The following is a 21,571-nucleotide window of genomic DNA, read 5'->3' on the forward strand; positions in this document are numbered from 1 at the left end:
TTAATGAGGAAAATGAAAAGGCATGCACCAGAGAAACACATGGCCCATTTTAGCAGATGTATGCATGAGCACACTTTCTCATCTTCCTATGATAACTGTCTGAAAGACACTCTCACCCCTAATTTAGGCCCATTTCCACCATCATGCACCAGAACCCCCAAATTCCCACATCAGACTCACTCCTCTTCTCCTAATTACATCTTTACAATGACTTTTCATTGTAATGATTTTTGAATTATGATTTTTACCATGTTACTACAGCTGACTTATTTCTAAGCACACACATGTAATGAAAGCCAATTCTGAAATACAAAGTCAGCCCCACACCTATGGACATCTAATCTCTGATAAGGGGCCCAAAGTATTAAATGGAAGAAGGAGGCTCTCTCCAATTAATGGTGCTGGGAAAACTGGGTTGAAACATGCAGAAGAATGAAACTGAACCACTTTATCTCACCAGAAACAAAAATCAACTCCAAATGGATTAAACACCTGGATGTTAGACCAGAAACAATCAAATACTTAGAGGAAAACATTGGCAAAACACTTTCCCACCTAAACCTCAAGGACATCCTTGATGAAACAAACCCAATTGCAAGGAAGACTAAAGCAGAAACAAACCAATGGGACTACATCAAATTGAAAAGCTTCTGCACAGCTAAAGAAACTATCACACAAACAGAGACCCCTCACAGAATGGGAGAAGATTTTTACATGCCATACATCAGACAAGAGACTAATCACCAAAATATACAAAGAGCTCAGCAAACTTAGCACCAAAAAAGTAAATGACCCCATCCATAAATGGGCAGAGGATATGAACAGAACATTCACTCCAGAGGAGATCCAAAAGGCTAACAGACTTATGAAAAACTGTTTCATGTCGCTGACTGTCAGAGAGATGCAAATAAAGACAACATTGAGATACCACCTCACCCCTGTGAGAATGGCATACATCAAAAAGGACAGCAGCAACAAATGCTGGAGAGGCTGTGGAGACAGAGGAACCCTTCTGCACTGCTGGTGGGAATGTAAATTGGTCCAGCCTCTGTGGAGAGCAGTCTGGAGCACTCTCACAAGACTAGACATGGGCCTTCCATATGACCCAGTAACTCCTCTCTTGGGGATGTACCCCAAGGACTCCATAACACCCAACCAAAAAGATGTGTGTACACCTATATTCATAGCAGCACAATTCATAATAGCTAAAACCTGGAAGCAACCCAGGTGCCCAACAACAGATGAGTGGCTGAGAAAGCTGTGGTATATATACACAATGGAATACTTTGCAGCTACTAAGAACAATGAACTCAACTTCTCTGACCCATCTTGGTCAGAGCTAGAAGGAATTATGTTCAGTGAGCTAAGTCAGAAAGATAAAGATGAGTATGGGATGATCCCACTATCAACAGAAGTTGAGTAAGAAGATCAGAAAGGGAAACTAAAAGCAGGATCTGACTAAATTGTAAGTAGGGCACCAAAGTAAAAACCCTGTGGTAAGCGGGAGGGTGGCCATGCGGCGGGGGGTAGGGGTGGGGTTGGGGGGTGGGTTGGATGGGAAACAATCTTTTGGTGATGGGAATGGTGTTTATGTACACATCTATTAAAGTGTAGTCATATAAATCACTATTTAATATGAGAGGGGGAAAATTGATTGCATGTCTAACAAAGGGACTTTCCAAAGTTAACCCAATTACCAAATAATGTGATGATAACATTAACTATCCATTGTCTTCTTGAACCCTAAGACAACAGGAACCTCACATTTCCACTATAGAGCCTAAACTTCCCCCAGTCCTGGGACCCTAGGGTAGGGCCCACTTCCCGTATGTTTCTCCCAATTCTTATCAAATAATACTGCATCCGCTGATTGCAAATAAGCATTTAATAAAAAATAAATAAATAAATAAAAATGAAATACAAAGTCAGATATAAAAACAAAGTGCGGGGGTGTCAGGCAGCAGCGCAGCAGGTTAAGCGCACGTGGCGAAGCACAAGGACTGGCAAAGGTCTGGGTTCCAGCACCCAGCTTCCCACCTGCAGGGGGGTCGCTTCACAGGTGGTGAAGCAGGTCTGCAGGTGTCTCTCTTCATCTCCTCCTCTCTCCATTTCTCTCTGTCCTATCCAACAATGTTGACATCATCATCAACAACAACAACAAAAAAAACAAGGGCAACAAAAGGGAAAATAAAAATCAACAAAGTGACAAAGTGCAGTGAAAAGTAAAACAAAGTGCTAGGCTATAATTCAGCATCTTTCACCTCTAAGTCCCTCTTTATGATAACTTTCAAAAACTCAGCTTTGCTGAAATGTACATTTTGGTTACACAAATTAATTCAATCTAATTATATTCAATATTTTTTTCTTTTTTAAAATTTTTTTATTTAAAAAAGGAGACATTAACAAAAGCATAGGATAAGTGGGGTACAACTCCACACAATTGATAGTTTTCCTATTCTTTAACCCTCTGGGAGTATGGACTCAAGGTCATTGTGGGATGCAGAAGGTGAAAGTAAATTACAGTATTTTTTCTGTTAAGTAAAAATGAAGGCAGTGTTGCTCTTATTTTTCCAAAGAAAAATTATGATTATATACATAATTGTCCTACAGTCCACCAATTAATTTTAATTATTTTTATCATCATTTTTTAACGAACAAGACCATTGTACCTTAGAACTACTACTTTCTTAGATGAGTGGCTAAGAAAGTTATGGTATATATGTACAATGGAATACTAGTTAACTGTTAAAAGTTACAAAGTCATCACTTTTGCTTCATCCTGGATATAATGGGAAAACATTGTTTTAATTGAGATAAGACAATAAGAGAAGGACAAATACCAAATGATATCACTTATAAGTAGAACTTAAGAAACAAGGACAGAAAAAGCAACACAAAGAGAAAAGTAGACTTATTAGGGTTTATAGCACCAATGCAAAAGACCTGAAGGAGGTCGATAGGCGTGGTGGTAAAGATGGTTTTGGGGTCTTTATATACAATGAAGAAAAAGGTCCTAAATTGGGGGTGAGAGGGTCCTGCAGAACATACCACAGAAAGATGAGAAACTGTTCCCATGTGTCAACATCTGAACTATAAATCACAAAACACCCAATAAAATGATGGAAAAAAATAAAAGAACTACAAACTTCTATTTTCCACCCAAACACTGTCTAGTTATACTATATACCTATTAAGAAGGTTCAATGTTCTAGCTTGAGATCATTTTAATGATCTGGGATAAGAGATAGGAGTATATGTCATGTGGATTTTTTTTTATTGAAATTATGGAGTAAGCAATAGCATGCTTTTGCTCTCTAAAATGTTTCAAATGTAAGTAATTTGCATATTGAGTCAAACCACTGCACATGCTTAAAGATCTCTTAAAATAATCCAACTGTATTATTTTTCAGAAATGGAAAATAATGTACTGATGTACTGAGCATTAGACAAGATAATTTTTGCCTTTATTTGTATTCTAAAATAGAAACAAGTTGATATTCATTGCACTAAACATGTATATACATATATATGTGTGAATATGCATATACATATTGTATATACACATACAGTAAAAGATAAAAGAAAATAAGAGAAGGTGGGATAGACTTTTCTTTTCTTTTTTTGTTTTGGGTGGGGTAGGCTTTTTTAAACTAATGCTTTCAATAGATTTAAGCCTAAATATGTTAAGCCCTATACTTGAGGACTATGCTAAAATAAGTCACTTCATTTCAGAAATGAATTTGAGGCCATTATCCACTATAACACATAACCAACTTGTGCCAGCTCTCAGAGCAGCAAATGCTTTTAGCACCTTATAACTAAAATCATCTGCAACTAGTGCTCCCTCATTAATTTATAAAAACCATTCCTGAATTTCAAGTGGGGCATCTGATTATATAGACACAAATAAACTATAACTGTAACCCAAAGAGATTTAAGGAAAACAACAAGTAAATAACTACATGTATATAGTAATTAAAAAAAAAGGAAGACAGACTAAAAGAATATTTGAATTTCCAAATTAAAAGTTTGTGCAGCTTTCAGTCAGATGTCAATTCTTCACATCTAAATAATATAACAGAAAAAAGTCTAGCAAAACATCAGCAGCATGAGTCCTAACCATCAGCAACTGTATAAGTACCAATCAAATGCCCTTAGACAGAAAACCACTCTGGATCTCTGTTTTACCTCTCATAAAACAGTGGGACAGATTCCTGGATCTGCCCACCTCATCACAGGTTTAGTCTATTCACTAATTACTACATACCTACCATGGCAGCTCAGCTCACATTTCAATTTGAGAGGGATTCACTGAGTATCTGACTAACAGAGAAGTGTACCATACTGTAAGTCCAATTTTATGTTCTTACCACACACTGCTAACAGCAATAAAATTTTTGAATCAATAAATATTTTTTAAAAATCCACAAAGTAGACATTCCAAAGAACTAGTATGTCTTGACATTTTCTTCAAGTTAATATACAGGAAACAGAAAATTAACTGTTAAATATTTCTCTAAATTCTATAGCTCTTTTCCATTGCCATTATTTGACTAAAAAGTAATGGTGGCAATTTACTCAGTGAAGGTAGTAAAATAAGAATAAAATAAATTGTCATCCAAGGCCAAGATGGCGACTGGAAAGTAGCAGCACCCGTGGGCTCTGACATCAACTGCTAGAAAGCCTTTAAATCCTGGCCTTCAGTGGGACAAGCAAGGAGGCATCCTAAAGGTAGACCAGGGAGGTGATTATAATTCAATATGGGTTAAAAATTAGAGAAAAAAGAAATGAAATTTCTTGATTATTTCTCTCAGCCCACCTCTCCCCATAACCAGACCCCAAGGGTAGGGAGCTGCTGCTAGCAGGCTCCCCGTGGAGCTCCTTTCTTTACCAAGATTCCTGGCCTACAGGGGTGCCATTAAACCCTGCTTCTACATTTCTAGGCTATTTCTGTTGTTCCTCTGAATAAGGGACTTAGACCCATTCAAGTGACAATTTGCTAATCAAGCAAGCCTCACCCAGCCTGGGAAAGACTACTTGAAAGTTTTTTTTTTTTCTTTTTTCCCCGTTTGTTTTGTGTTTTCTTTCTCAATCAGCTGTTTAGACTCAGTGTACATAGCTAACAGGGAGCTGTCCAAGCTGTAGACCCACTGCTCAGGCTTTTTACTCTGTTCTATTTTACAAATACTATTATATAAACACGCATATCCCTTCCCCCCCACCAGTTGACCAAAATTAACTCTTAGTATACTTTCCATTGCTAGACGACAAGAATTATCACCCACTGTGAGAGAAACCTGTCTCACTTTTCATACCTCCTCTATACACTATCGCCCTTCTCCCACCTCCAAGCCAATTAAAAAAAAAAAAAAAAATATATATATATATATACAACTCTCCTTTCACTGCTTTTTTTTCCTGTCTCCTTCTTATCTTTTTTCTTTACTCTCTTTTTTCCCTGTCTTCCTTTCTCCCTTCCTCCTCCCTCTGCCTTTTGAATTAACTGATGCTTATTTGTGAACTATTTCAGGGAAGAAGTCTGGCTCAGAGTGGACTCTCTTTGTGTGTGTCTCTGCTCTACTTCCCCTTCCCCTCTTGCTACCCCTAGAATCTACAGTGGACAGGAGATTTGCATAATTGTCTATTCCTGCTATCCCTTTTTTTTCCCTTCTCTTTCTTTTTCAATTAGATTTGGTTGCTATTTTTTCTTGAACTGGAGACATTGTGGGACTAACTGGTATTGGTTAAACTGCTTCAGTCATTGCCTTAGTTACTACTGTAATTGCTGAGGGTGGTGATTGCATTTGTCATAAAGGTATTTAGTATAGTGTGGCTTGTACATAAAACAAAGCAACTGAAGAACAACAGAACATAAAAATAAAAAACACATTAAAAATGGGTAGATCAAGAGCAAATGAAACTGCTAATAAAATGAATGAAGACAAGAGCCTAGAAGAAACTACAAATCAGCCAGAAGTAACCATAGATAAGAAAAATATGAAAGCAATAATAAATTTATTAATCACAGAAATGAAAACAACTTTGGAGGAAAGGAATAGCAATATTAGGGAAACAACAGATGAGACCCTCAAGGAAAATACTAACTACCTTGAGGCAATTAGAGAACTGAAAGCTGAAATAGCTGTAATGAAGAAACAGCCAAGGGAAGGGGAAGCAGACTAGCAGAAGCAGAAAACAGAATTAGCCAGACAGAGGATGAGCTAGAGAAAACTAAAAAAGAGGTGAAAGAGCTCAAAAAGAGATTGAGAGACACTGAAAACAACAACAGAGACATATGGGATGATCTCAAAAGAAGTAACATTCATATAATTGGCCTGCCAGAGGAAGAAAGAGAGCAAGGGGAAGCAAGCATTCTAGAGGAAATAATGGAAGAAAACTTCCCAGATCTGAAAAACAGAAAGGACATTAAGATCCAAGAGGCTCAGAGAGTCCCAAACAGAATTAACCCAGACCTGAAGACACCAAGACACATCATAGTCACAATGAAAAGAAGTAAGGATAAAGAAAGGATCCTAAAGGCTACAAGAGAAAAACAAAAAGTCACAAACAGGGGAAAACCTATAAGACTATCAGCAGACTTCTCTACCCAAACTCTAAAGGCCAGGAGAATGGCAAGATATCTATCAAGCCCTGAATGAAAAAGGGTCTCAACCAAGAATAATATATCACGCTAGACTTTCATTCAAACTAGATGGAGTCATCAAAATCTTCTCAGACAAACAACAGTTAAAGGAAGCAACCATCACCAAACCGGCCCTGAAAGAGGTTCTAAAAGACCTCTTATAAACAAGAACATTACTATAATACTTGCAACATATCAAATGAAAACTTGTTGAAAAATGGCACTAAAACACATTAAATACATAATATCAGTAAATGTCAATGGATTAAATTGACCCATCAAAAGGCACAGAGTAGGAGGATGGATCAGAAAACATAACCCAACTATATGCTGCTTGCAAGAATCCCACTTGACCCAACAAGATAAACACAGACTTAAAGTGCAAGGATGGAAAACTATCCTGCAGGCTAATGGACCACAAAAAAGGGCAGGAACAGCCATTCTCATCTCTGACACAATAGATTTTAAATTAAATAAAGTAATAAAAGATAGGCAAGGTCATTACATAATGATTAAAGGATTAATCAGCCAAGAAGATATAACAATTATTAACATCTATGCACCCAATGAGGGACCATCTAAATACATCAAACACCTTCTCAAAGAACTTCAAAAATACATAAATAGTAATACAATAATAGTGGGAGATGTTAACACCCCACTCTCAAACTTAGATCAACAAAACACAGAATCAACAAAGAAACAAGAGAATTAAATGAAGAGATGGACAGACTAGAACTCTTGGACATTTTCAGAGCTCTTCACCCCAAAAATTGGAATACACATTCTTTTCAAATCCACACAACATATACTCAAGGACAGACCATATGTTAGGCCACAAAGACAGCATCAATAAATTCAAGAGCATTGAAATCATACCAGGTATCTTCTCAGACCACAGTGGAGTAAAACTAAAATTTAACAACAAACAGAAAATTATTAAAAGTCACAGAATTTGGAAACTAAACAACATGCTTCTTAAGAACCACTGGGTCAGAGAGTCACTCAAGCAGGAAATTCAAATGTTCCTGGAAACAAATGAAAATGAAGACACAACCTATCAAAATATTTGGGACACAGCTAAAGCAGTATTGAGAGGGAAACTCAGAGCCATACAATCACATATTAAACACCAAGAAAAAACCTAAATATACAACCTTACTGCACACTTCAAGGACGTAGAGGAAGAGGAAAAAAGGAACCCTAAAGCAACCAGAAGGACAGAAATCACTAAAACTAGAGCAGAAATAAACAACATCGAAAATAAGAGAACCATACAGAAGATCAACGAAGCCAAGTGTTGGTTCTTTGAAAAATTACACAAGATTGACAAACCCTAGCCAGACTCACCAAACAAAAAAGAGAGAAGACTCAAATTAATAGAATTGTAAACGATGGAGGAGATATCACAACTGACACCACAGAAATCCAGAAAATCATGTGAGACTTCTATGAAGAACTATACACCACTAAGCTAGAAAATCTGGAAGAAATGGAAGAATTCCTAGAAGCATATGCCCTTCCAAAACTTAACCAAGAGGAACCACAAAACCTAAATGCACCAATCACACACAAAGAAATCGAAACTGTTATTAAGAATCTCCCCAACAACAAAAGTCCTGGACCAGATGGCTTCATAAACGAATTCTACAAAACCTTCAGGAAACAGTTAATACCCATACTCCTAAAGCTTTTCCATAAGATCAAAGAAACAGGGACACTCCCTTCCACCTTCTATGAAGCCAACATCACTCTGATACCAAAAGCAGATAGAGACACAACAAAAAAGGAAAACTACAGACCAATGTCTCTGATGAACATAGATGCCAAAATATTAAACAAGATCTTGGCCAACAGGATACAGCAACATATCAAAAAGATTGTTCATCACGACCAAGTGGGATTCATCCCAGGAATACAAGGCTGGTTCAACATCCGTAAGTCTATCAATGTCATTAACATATTAATAAAAGAGCCAAAAACCACATGATTATCTCAAGAGATGCAGAGAAAGTCTTTGACAAAAGCCAACACCCATTCATGCTCAAAACTCTACTAAAAATGGGAATAGATGGGAAATTCCTAAAGACAGTGGAATCCATATATAGCAAACCAACAGCCAACATCATACTCAATGGACAGAAGCTGAAAGCATTTCCCCTCAGATCAGGGACTAGAGAGGGCTGCCCACTATCACTATTACTCGTCAACATAGTATTGGAAGTTCTTGCCATAGCAATCAGGCAAGAGAAAGGAATCAAAGAAATACAGATTGGAAGGGAAGAAGTCAAACTCTCACTACTTGCAGATGACATGATAGTATACATAGAAAATCCTAAAGAATCCAGTAGAAAACTACTGGAAGTTATTAGGCAATATTGCAAGGTGTCAGGCTACAAATTCAATGTACAAAAATCAGTGGCATTTCTCTATGCAAACACTAAAACTGAAGAAGAAGACATTCAGAAATCATTCCCATTTACTGTTACAACAAAATCAATAAAATACCTAGGAGTAAAGCTGACCAAAGAAGTGAAAGACTTGTATATTGAAAACTATGAGTCACTCTTCAAGGAAATAGAAACTGATACCAAGAAATGGAAAGACATCCGATGCTCATGGATCGGAAGAATAAATATCATCAAAATGAATATTCTCCCCAGAGCCATATACAAATTTAACGCAATACCCATCAAAGTTCCACCAAGCTTCTTTAAGAAAATAGAACAAAAACTACATTCATTTATCTGGAATCTGAAAACACCTAGAATTGCCAAAACCATCTTGAAGAAAAGAAACAGAAACGGAGGCATCACACTCCCAGATCTCAAACTATATTATAATGCCATCATCATCAAAACAGCCTGGTACTGGAACAAAAATAGCCATACAGACCAGTGGAACAGAATTGAAAGCCCAGATCTAAACCCCCACAACTATGGACATCTAATCATTGATAAGGAGGCCCAAAGTATTAAATGGAGGAAGGAGGCTCTCTTCAATAATGGTGCTGGGAAAACTGGGTTGAAACATGCAGAAGAATGAAACTGAACCACCTTATCTCACCAGAAATAAAAATCAACTCTGAATGGATCAAAGATCTGGATGTTAGACCAGAAACAATAAAATACTTAGAGGAAACCATCAGTGAAACACTTTCCCACCTAAACTTCAAGGACATCTTTGATGAATCAAACCCAATTGCAAGGAAGACTAAAGCAGAAACAAACCAATGGGACTACATCAAATTGAAAAACTTCTGCACAGCCAAAGAAACTATCACACAAACAAAGAGACCCCTCACAGAATGGGAGATCTTCACATGCCAAACATCAGACAAGAGATTAATCAACAAAATATACAGAGAACTCAGCAAACTTAGCACCAAAAAAGCAAATGACCCCATCCAAAAATGGGCAGAGGATATGAACAAGACATTCACCTCAGAGGAGATCCAAAAGGCTAACAAACATATGAAAAACTGTTCCATGTCGCTGATTGTCAGAGAGATGCAAATAAAAACAACACTGAGATACCAACTTACTCCTGTGAGAATGGCATACATCAAAAAGGACAGCAGCAACAAATGTTGGAGAGGCTCTGGGGACAGAGGAACCCTTCTGAACTGCTGGTTTGAAGGTAAACTGGTCCAGCCTCTCTGGAGAGCAGTCTGGAGAACTATCACAAGACTAGACATAGACCTTCCATATGACCCAGTAATTCCTCTCCTGGGGCTATACCCCAAGGATTCCATAATGCCCATCCAAAAAAATGTGTGTACATTTATTTTCATAGCAGCACAATTCATAATAGCTAATACCTGAAAGGAACCCAGGTGCCCAACAGCAGATGAGTGGCTGAGAAAACTGTCGTACATATACACAATGGAATACTATGCAGCTGTTAAGAACAATGAGCTCACCTTATCTGACCCATCTTGGACAGAGCTAGAAGGATTTATGTTAAGTCAGCTAAGTCAGAAAGATAAAGATGAATATGGGATGTCCCCACTCATCAACAGAAGTTGAGAAAGAAGAACAGAAAGGGAAACTAAAAGCAGGATCTGATTAAATCGAGAGCAGGGCACCAATGTAAAAACCCTGTGGTGAAGGGGAGGGTGGTCATTGGGCTTCCCGGCATGGCGGGGGGGTTGGGGGTCCGGGGTGGGTGGTGGGGATGGGACACAGTCTTTTCGTGGTGGGAGTGGTGTTTATGTACAATCCTATTAAAGTATAAACATATAAACCACTATTTAATTGATATGAGAGGCGAAAAATTGATCATATGTCTAGAACTTCTTAAAACACAGATTGAGTCTTTTTAATACACAGGCTGTCTTTGATATGTTGTCTCTCCCAAAAGCCTAGATCAGGGAGAACAGAAGCAATTGGTAGCACAGCTATAGACAAGATGCTGGGTATGATACCCCAAACCCTATCAAAGGGCCTTTCCAAAGTTAACCCTATCACCAAATAATGTGACAATAACAATAACTATCCATTGTCTTCTTGAACCCTAAGACAACAGGAACCTCACATTTCCACTATAGAGCCTATAGTTCCCCCAGTCCTGGAACCTTAGGATGGGGCCCACTTTTCTGCATGCTGCTCTCAATTCAAATCAAATAATATTGCATCCGAAGATCGCAAGCTAATCAACGCAAGAAGTGCCACCTCAGCATGCTTCACTTCAGACTGTGACCAGAGACTTCAGGTGTGGAATGTCAACCCTTCAGCTTCATCACTTTCCTTTCCTTTCCTTTCATAGTATTCTCTAATTCCATTCCAAGTGTTCCACTGCCCAATAAAGTCCCCAAACCTAGATATAGTCCAGGTCCCCTGAGATAGAGCATAGGTTCACCCGTGCCCATAAACTAGGGGAAAAATATATACCTGAAAGCTTGCACAAGAGCTTGCAGGGAATAGCCCCTAACACTTCATCTGCACTACTCTAGTCTTTAGGTCCATGACTGTTCAACAATTTGTTTGGCTTTGTATGTTAACTCTTTTCAGCCACCAGGTTCCGGATGCCATCAAGATGCTGACCAGACCTCCCTGGACAGATGATCCCATTAGTGTGTACTGGAGCTCCACTTCCTCAGAGCCCCACCCTACTAGGGAAAGAGAGAGGCAGACTGGGAGTATGGATCAAGCAGTCAACGCCCATGTTCAGCGGGGAAGCAATTACAGAAGCCAGACCTTCCACCCTCTGCAACCAACAACGACCCTGGATCCATATTCCCAGAGAGATAGAGAATGGGAAGGCTATCAGGGGAGGGAATGGGATATGGAGATCGGGTTATGGGAATTGTGCGGAATTGCACCCCTCTTATTCTATGGTTTTGTTAATGTCTCCTTTCTTAAATAAATAAAATTTTTAAAAAAGGGGAAAAAAAAGAATAAAATAAATTGGGTATTTTCAACCTATATCCAAAAACATGCAGAGAAAAAGAAACATTTTTTTTTGTTTTTTTAATCAAATTTACCCCTCATATTAATTAGTGATATATGGGACTAGAAATTAACAGGAGTGTACATAAACACCACTCCCACCACCAAAAGACCGTGTCCCATCCCATCCCCCTGCTCCATGAAGCAGAACATCCACCCTTACCCTCAACTGAGGGTTTTTACTTTGGTGCCCTACTCCAAATTCAGTCAAATCTTGCTTTGAGTTTCCCTTTCTGTTCTTTCTCCTGTTTATGAGTGGGATTGTCCTTATCTTTCTGACTTAGCTCACTTAACATTATTCCTTCTAGCTCCATCCAAGATAGAAATATTTAATAAAAGAAATATTTAAGTAATCTAAACACATATATGCATATACACACATATACACAACCTCTATATAGATAACATACTTGCCTAATAACATCACTGATCATAAAAATATCGGGAAAAGAATTTGGAGAATATTCACAAATCTGGATGTTGTTATATAAAAATCTCAACACATTTAATCCTGCTTCGTTATTCAAACATCAATATAGGCTCAATAATCAAATTGATTTAATGCTTTCACAAAACCCACATAATTTCCATCTCACCATTATCAGTTCAGAGGAACACTCTGTTGTACCTTCTACTTTAACTATCAGTCACATCAATGAACCAACCTAGTTAAAACAAAAATAGTGAAATCACCTTATCAAAGCTAGCAACTCCATACAGCAAAGCATAGGGCTTTGGACTAGGGAAATGGCGTGAAGCAAGAGTACCTAGTACATGACGGTAAAGAGAGAGTGGGGTAGATGATGGGACATCCACCCACCACAGAGAGATTTGAAAGACTATTCATGTATTAACAACTGTCCTGTAAACTATTTCACCAATAAAACGAAAAACAAAAAATAATAAAACTGGCAACCTCTCAATCTTGAACACAAACAATAACTTCAATAAGAATCAACAGGCCGTTTTAAAAGAACAGTATAGGTCTAGATGTAAATATAAAGTCTTTCCTAAGTTGAAGAACACAATAAAGAGATCATTTTTGAAAGTTGCATAAATGCGAATTTCAGAAGTAAATGGGGGGGGTTTACTAGGTGTTACTAGGTCTAGTCTTTGCTTTCCTTCTTTCTTTTTACTCATACGAAAGACAGGTGGAGAGAAAGAACCAGACATCACTCTGGTACATGTGCGGCCAGGGATTGAACTCGGGACCTCATGGTTGAGAATCAAATGCTTTATCCACTGCACCACCTCCTGGACCACCTAGTCTTTTATTTCTTATTAATTTACCTTTATATATAACAGAAATTTCTATGACAAAATTCCTACAACTTTCAAAAAGTTATTATACTGAAAAAAAAACAGAAGAGAGTTTCTTAGAATTCTGTTATTTCATTTTGATTTTGCACACTAATTACATCCACGTAAAGGGAAAAGATGTTTTGGCATCCCATTATGGATCCCAAAGTAGCATCTGTAATACTCCCTGCCACCAGATACATATACTGATACATGGATTTAGAAATAACAAAGCACTATCAGCCAGTATCTTTTTTTTTTTAGTTTTTTTCATTTTTATTGAATTTTTACTATTATTGGGAGGTGATTAATGGCTTACAGTAAATACAGTCATTGATACATGTGTAAAATTTCTCAATTTTCTGCAAAATATTCTCATCCCCCAGCCTATATCCTCCTTCACTATCACAAAACAGAACTTGAGATTCTGCTTTGTGTTACCCTTTCTGTTCTTATTTCTCATTTTCTGTCCATGAATGAGATCATCCTATATTCATCTTTCTCTTCCTGGCTTATCTCACTTATATGATTGCTTCAATCTCTATCCAAGATGAGATGAAGGTACATTATTTTTTATAACTGAGTAATATTCCATTGTGTAGACATACCACAGCTTGCTTAGCCACTACCCAGCTTGCTTTCAGGTTTTGGCTATTACAAATAGAGCTGATAAGAACATAGGTATACACCGATCTTTTTAGATGCATGTGTTTAATTCCTTAGGATAAATCCCTAGGAAACTAATTGCTGGTTCATAGGGTAGGTCTGTTTCTTTTTTTTTTTTTTTTTTTTTTTTTTTTTTTATTTTTTATTTTAGGAGGGGTACAACTCCACACAATTCCCACCGCCCAATCTCCATATCCCACCCCCTCCCCCGATAGCTTTCCCATTCTCTATCCCTCTGGGAGCATGGACCCAGGGTCATTGAGGGTTGCAGAAGGTAGAAGGTCTGGCTTCTGTAATTGCTTCCTCGCTGAACATGGGCGTTGACTGGTCGGTCCATACTCCCAGTCTGCCTCTCTCTTTCCCTAGTAGGATGGGTCTCTGGGGAAGCTGAGCTCCAGGACACATTGGTGGTGTCTTCAATCCAGGGAAGTCTGGCCGGCATCCTGATGACACCTGGAACCTGGTGACTAAAAAGAGAGTTAACATACAAAGCCAAACAAATTGTTGAGCAATCATGGACCCAAAGCTTGGAAAAGTGGAGAGGAAGTATTAGGGAGGTACTCACTGCAAACTCTAGTATACTTCTGCTTTCTTACTTTGGTGCCATACTCCAAACTCAATTTCTGCTTTGCGTTTCTACTTTTTTTTTTTTTTACATGCATAACATTCCCCAGATTCCCATTTAGCAATACAACCCCCACTATTTCATTCATCATTTTTCATGGACCTGTATTCTCCCCACCCACCCACCCACCCCAGAGTCTTTTACTTTGGTGTAATACTCCAATTCCATTTCAGGTTCGACTTGTGTTTTCTTTTCTAATCTTGTTTTTCAACTTCGGCCTGAGAGTGAGATCATCCCATATTCATCCTTCTGTTTCTGACTTATTTCACTCAACATGATTTTTTCAAGGTCCATCCAAGATCGGCTGAAAACAGTGAAGTCACCATTTTTTACAGCTGAGTAGTATTCCATTGTGTATATATACCACAACTTGCTCAGCCACTCATCTGTTGTTGGACACCTGGGTTGCTTCCAGGTTTTGGCTATTACAAATTGTGCTGCCAAGAACATATGTGTACACAGATCTTTTTGGATGGATGTGTTGGGTTCCTTAGGATATATCCCCAGGAGGGGAATTGCAGGGTCATAGGGTAGGTCCATTTCTAGCCTTCTGAGAGTTCTCCAGACTGTTCTCCACAGAGGTTGGACCAATTGACATTCCCACCAGCAGTGCAGGAGGGTTCCTTTGACCCCACACCCTCTCCAGCATTTGCTGCTGTTACCTTTTCTGATGTGTGACATTCTCACAGGAGTGAAGTGATATCTCATTGTTGTCTTGATTTGCATTTCTCTGACAATGAGAGACTTGGAGCATTTTTTCATGTGTTTCTCAGCCTTTTGGATCTCTTCTGTGGTGAATATTCTGTCCAAGTCCTCCCCCCATTTTTGGATGGGGTTATTTGTTGTCTTGTTGGTAGGTCTGTTTCTAGCCTTCTAAGACTTCCTCAGGCAGCTCTCCACAGGGGTTGGACCAATTTACATTCCCACCAGCAGTGCAGGTGGGTTCCTTTGCCCCACAACGTCTCCAGTATTTGTTGTTGCTTTCATTTCTGTTGTATCATATTCTCACAGGAGTGAAGTAGTATCTCATTGTTGTCTTCATTTGCAGTTTTCTGACAGTGACTTGGGGCACTTTTTAAAGACTTTTTAGTTTTATTTTAATTTATTTTCCCTTTGTTGCCCTTGTTGTTTTAGTTTTTATTGTTGTTGTTATTGATATCATCATTGTTAGATAGGACAGAGAGAAATGGAGAGAGGAGGGGAAGACAGAGACAGAGAGGGGGAGAGAAAGGTAGATACCTGCAGACCTGCTTCATCGCCTGTGAAGCAACTCCCCTGTAGGTGGGGAGTCAGGGGCTCAAACCAGGATCCTTACGCCTGTCCTTGCGCTTCACGCCATGTGCAGTTAACCCACTGCACTACCACCCGACTCCCAGAGCATTTTTCTTATATGTCTGTTGGCCTTTTAGAGCTCTTCCTTGATGAATATATAAATTTAATGCACACAGAAAAGTAAACTTCAAATGGACTAGGGACTAGATGTTAGACTAGAAATTATCAAATACTTAGAGGAAAATATTAGCAGAACTCTATTCCATCTAAGTTTTATAGGCATTTTCAATGACTCAAGTCTAATTGCAAGGAAGACAGAAACAAAACTAAACCTACCAAAGGGGAGTACATCAAGTTGAATAGCTTCTGCACAACAAAAGAAGTCACTGTCCTAACAAAGAGATTCTTTATAGAATGTAAGGTCATACATCATACATGTCATACATGTCATACATCAAACAAAAGGCTAATAGGCAAAAAATATAAAGATCTTAGCAAAATAAGAAGCAAAAACAAAATAATTCCCAGACACAAGTGGGAAGATATGAACAGAATAATCACCAAAGATATCTTTACCACTTCAAGCTCACATCACCAGAAGTTGATGAACATTGATTTTATCTGGGAGGCTTCTGGGAATATGTTGCAGGTCAAAACAGCACTTCACACAGAGAAAAAAAATCTTGGTAGAGGGTGAATTCTTTTAACAACAAAAGACATTTTGCCTTCCTTAGATCTCTTACAGAACTGTGACATTTCACACTACGTAGACTTTTCTTACACTGACACTGATCATTATTGTGTCCTCAGTAGATTATAAACCTCATTTATTCTGCTGAGCAAAAATGATTACCTGAATGAGGAAAGTTGAGCAATAGCAAGGGTACTAATTCATACAGAAGGTGTAAGAACATAAAGGTTTTTGTCTTCTATTAGTATTTATCAATTAGTAATAGAGTAGTTCAGTATTTGACAGTAGGATAAAATTTCTCTCTTCACAAGTTCTCTACAATTTAGAGAACAAATATCAATAAGCAAGGAAAAAGAGATAAGCTTTCTTTTTAACCTATCTTTTGATCACTGTTTTGAATTTTAAAAATTACCAAACTTTACTTTTTATTTTACCATATTTAAAAAAAAAATCAACATATAATTTACATAAAATTAGTGAGCTACTAGATATATGTGATAGAATAAATATGACAGATGGATTCTTAGAATGTTCTAAAACTGACCATAAGTAAAAAATATTATACTTGTAAGTGAAAAGTTATTTTTCTTTGACTAAATATTAAATGCGTAACTTCCAGTAAGAAAGGAAGAGTTAACACATTTATCCATCCAAATAAATCAAGTAAACCATAACAATTGACGATTTACCTCCATATCCTAATTTTCCCTGAGTGATAAAAACCATAACTTATGCTTAGTATGCTTGCTTCCTTCTGGTTTCTGACAACCAAGCTAGTAATTTTTCTAAATCAGCATCCATGTGTACAGGGGAAAGGATAAATGACACTGCTAAAGAGGAATACAAATTAAAACATACAATCTAGAGAACAGTTTTGGAAATATGAACCAAAAGTCATAAGAGTGAAAAGCTTTTGACAGTAAAATTGTACTTGTCATCATTTATCTTAAAAAATAATTAAATGTGCACAAAACTTAGCCTTGAAGATTACTTATATTATTCTGTTCATAATGGCAAAGCTGAAAATAACAGAAATGCCTAATAGGAAACTGGCTAATCAACTTCATAGGTTCTCATATAAAAATACTGTCAAGGTATTAAAAATTAAGTAGGTAACCTTAAATGAAGTTCACAAATAGCAGTAAAGTAAAAACTTTCAAATGATCTATTTGTATAAAAAAATCAATTAGGACATTGATCTATGTGTCCTGAATATCTACTACGTGCTTACAGTGGAATGGTCTCTATAAGAAAATACCAACAGTAACAAGAAAAACATAACTCATGAAGTAACCAATGGAAGACTAGAAGCAAGGCAGGATAAATAATACTATTAGAAACATATTTTAGTAGAAATCAAATGGAATATGTACATATTTATACACACACATATATGTGGAAGTAGTACCAATAGCAAAAATCCCTTAGCCTAATGCTATAACTGTAACACACACATACAACCAGTTAGTGAGTGACACTGTAGAACTACTAGAAAAAAAGATGCTTATATTTCCACAGCAGCATCTATCTAAATTCACAAAGATATGTCTCATTCTTCTGAGGAATAAAAAATGCAACTATCTACTCCATTTTTCCCATTACCTGACTCCCTCTCCCCTTCTCCTATCTAGGACTACGTAGTTAATGGGCAATCTGAAGTAGGTATTTAAATAATGAAACTTCTAGAATTTCCTTCAGAAATTTAAGCTGCCATTTAAATCTTACATGCTTGCACAAGCTCTATTATGCTACATATTTAGACTGTTTTATTCTTAAAGGGATTTTACATCATCCAATTAAGAATATAACATTGATGGTTTTAAAAAATGCTTTAAGAGGTGGAGGGCATTGTGTGGAGCTGTACCCCTCTTATAATGGGAGCAGTGCTGTAGGTGGCTTTCTCTCTCTGCTTCCCTACTTCTGTCAATATTAGAGGGAGGGAGGAAGAGTGGGAGAAGCCACTGGAAATAGAGGAACCCGCTGTACAGACACCAAAGCCTTAGAAGCTGATAACCCTGAAGAGAAAAAAAAAAATTAAGCAGGGAGTCGGACAGTAGCGCGGTTGGTTACGCGCACATGGTGCAAAGCGCAAGGACCAGCTTAAGGATCCCGGTTCGATCCCCCCCGACCCCCTACCTGTAGGGATGACCCTTCACAGGCGGTAAAGCAGGTCTGCAGGTGTCTCTTTCTCTCTCCCTCTGTCTCTGTCTTCCCCTCCTCTCTGCATTTCTCTCTGTCGTATTAAACAACGACAACTACAACAATAATAACTACAACAACAATCAAAAAAAGGGCAACAAAAGGGAAAAATAAAAATGTAAAAAAAAAATTAAGCAAACTATGGATAGAAGTGACATGAAGAGTAACTATCTATTTATTTATTTATTTATTTATTTATTTATTTATTTATTTATTTGTATAGCACTGCTCAGCTCTGATTTATGGTGGTGCTGGGGATTGAATATGGGACTGCTGGTACCTAAGACAAGAACTCTATTGTATAAACTACTGTGTAATTTCCCCCATCAATTTGCTATGCTTTAGTGTTTCCTTCAATGATGCAGAGTCAAAAAATAAACTGTTCCATTTGAGGATGTGCATCATTTTTAAATTGTAGCCACAAGCTGGTAGGACTAAAAACAATCCATACAGATCTTTCTTAAAATCTAACGCTATTACTAAGCAAAATTTAATAGTCTTACTTAAAATATGCTTGAGACCGAGGGAATTCTACTTAAATCATATATTTACCCATAAGTGGGGGGTGCAGTGGATAGGGTGATGCAGGAGGGGATGCAGTTAGGATGGTGGACTCAAAAGTATGAGGTCACAAGGTCAATCCCTAGCAACAGATGTGCCAGAGTGAGGATCTTGATTCTTCTTCTCATAAATAAATGAATTATTAAAAGAAAACACTGTAACTGATAACTTACTGTTTTAATATAATAAAAAACTCTGTTACAGACTTACACAAAAAAGGTTTTAACATAAAGTAACAAATTAATGTTATCTTTTTTCCTTGCCTCCAGGGTTATTGCTGGGACTCAGTGCCTGCAGTACAAATCTACTACTCTTGCATCCCATTATTTTATTTTTTATTTTTTTAGATAGGACAGAGAGAAATTGAGAGAGAAAACGAAAGAGAAAGATAGCTGCAGACCTGCTTCATTGCCTGTGAAGCGACTCCCCTGCAGGTGGGGAGCCAGGGGCTTGAACTGGAATCCTTGAGCTTTGTACTATGCTGGCTTAACCCAGTGCACCATTGTCCAGAGCCCTAATGTTACCTTTAAAATATAATATTTTAAACAAAATATAGAGAATGTTTTATAAAAATTACCTAACTATACTTTTCTAACCTTCCCAAGATTCTGGTGGTAGGAACTGTGTGGAGTTGTACCCCTCTTATCCTATGGTTTTGTCAATGTTTCCTTTTTATAAGTAATAAATAATAATAATAAAAGAAATAGCATATGTTAGAGAGGGTGTGGACAGAAGGAAACCTTTCAATACTACTTATGGAGATGTAACTTGGTGTAACCTTTATGAAATTCAGTATAGAGTTTTATTATAAAAATAGAAATTTCATGATTCACTTATCCCTCTTCTGGGTATTTACCAGAAGAGCAAATAGCGCTTAAATATATATATGTACATATGTACAATATTATATTCTCACTGTAGGATTATCCACAATATTGAAGAGGTGGAAAAAAACCTCAGTTTCCACTGACAAATGAGTGGGGGGGGATGTGGTGCATACACAGTGAAATAAAATTCAGTTATTAAAGGACTATCATTTCCAATACTATGGGTGGATTTAGAAGGTATTATGCGAAGAGAATATATACACTATATATTCATTTGCACATCAGAAAACCTTTATACAGAAAATGACAACAACAACAAATTACCGTAAAATGTTATTTTATAATTAACATTAAGAAAAGCAAAATTCTTTAAAATTATAACAACGTTTTATAAGCTAAGTACTACTCTCATATTTAGAAGTTGAAAATGCACAGAAGGGCTTCTCAGAAAGCATGAGCTTAAGATTATCTTAACCTTTCCCACCTTAAAGTTTACCAGTATATTAGTAGGTATAGAAGAGAATTTGTGAAAACTTGCCTCTTTAAATAAGAGAAAATTGTTGTTCATCATTCTCATTTCCTCAAATATGAAACAACCTATCATCAGGACCAATTCTAAAATAGCTCAACTTAATTCACTTCTCACTTGTGAATTATAATACCTGCAGATTTATGTTCCTTTAAGGTTGAAAAAGAAAAACAGGTCACACATGCTGACAGAGTAGCACTTACACAAAAACAAAACAAAACAAAACAAAACAAAACAAAAACTGACTGAAAGTTTGCACAGAAAACCAGTGAAGATGATTTAGAAGCCATTTAAATACAATCAAAGACTAGGATTAATAGCACGAGAGGAAAGATAAAAGAAGCTAAAGTAAATAATCCATGTACATGACACATATGCCTACTGGGTGAGCAACTTTCCAGGCCTCACTGGTAATGTGTGTGTGTATATATATATATGAAAATATATAATAAATATAATAAATTATAACCTGATTGAATTCTTATCCAAACTATAACAGTATTTTAGAATATGGGAGATATTCTTTGTACACAATCTTACCAATTTTAAATAAAGACTATCCTATCCTATTTCAGGCGAAAAAGAAAAATTCTGTAGTAAGAACTACATTCCATAATTCTATACTATCTCATTGATCTTTCCCATTTGTGTTACCATTCTTCCAGCTTTTCTATAAGCACAATATCAACAGGAAAGAAAAATTTTAAGCAAATATTTGTTCTGATTTCAGTATCATCTTCAAATAGTAGGTGCTAAAAAAAAATGGAGTATGAATTTAAAAACTAAGAGACATATGAATAGTAATTTAT

The 21,571-nt window shown here is 37.1% G+C and overlaps 1 protein-coding gene across 1 annotated transcript in view; it reads right to left on the reverse strand.

The window, feature by feature from the left end:
- VPS50 (VPS50 subunit of EARP/GARPII complex) overlaps positions 1-21,571 on the reverse strand; it is a 156,256-nt gene that overhangs the window by 70,216 nt on the left and 64,469 nt on the right. The window lies entirely within an intron of this gene.

Source organism: Erinaceus europaeus, chromosome 8 (genome assembly GCF_950295315.1).
Source record: "Erinaceus europaeus chromosome 8, mEriEur2.1, whole genome shotgun sequence".
In the NCBI taxonomy this organism is placed as follows: domain Eukaryota; kingdom Metazoa; phylum Chordata; class Mammalia; order Eulipotyphla; family Erinaceidae; genus Erinaceus; species Erinaceus europaeus.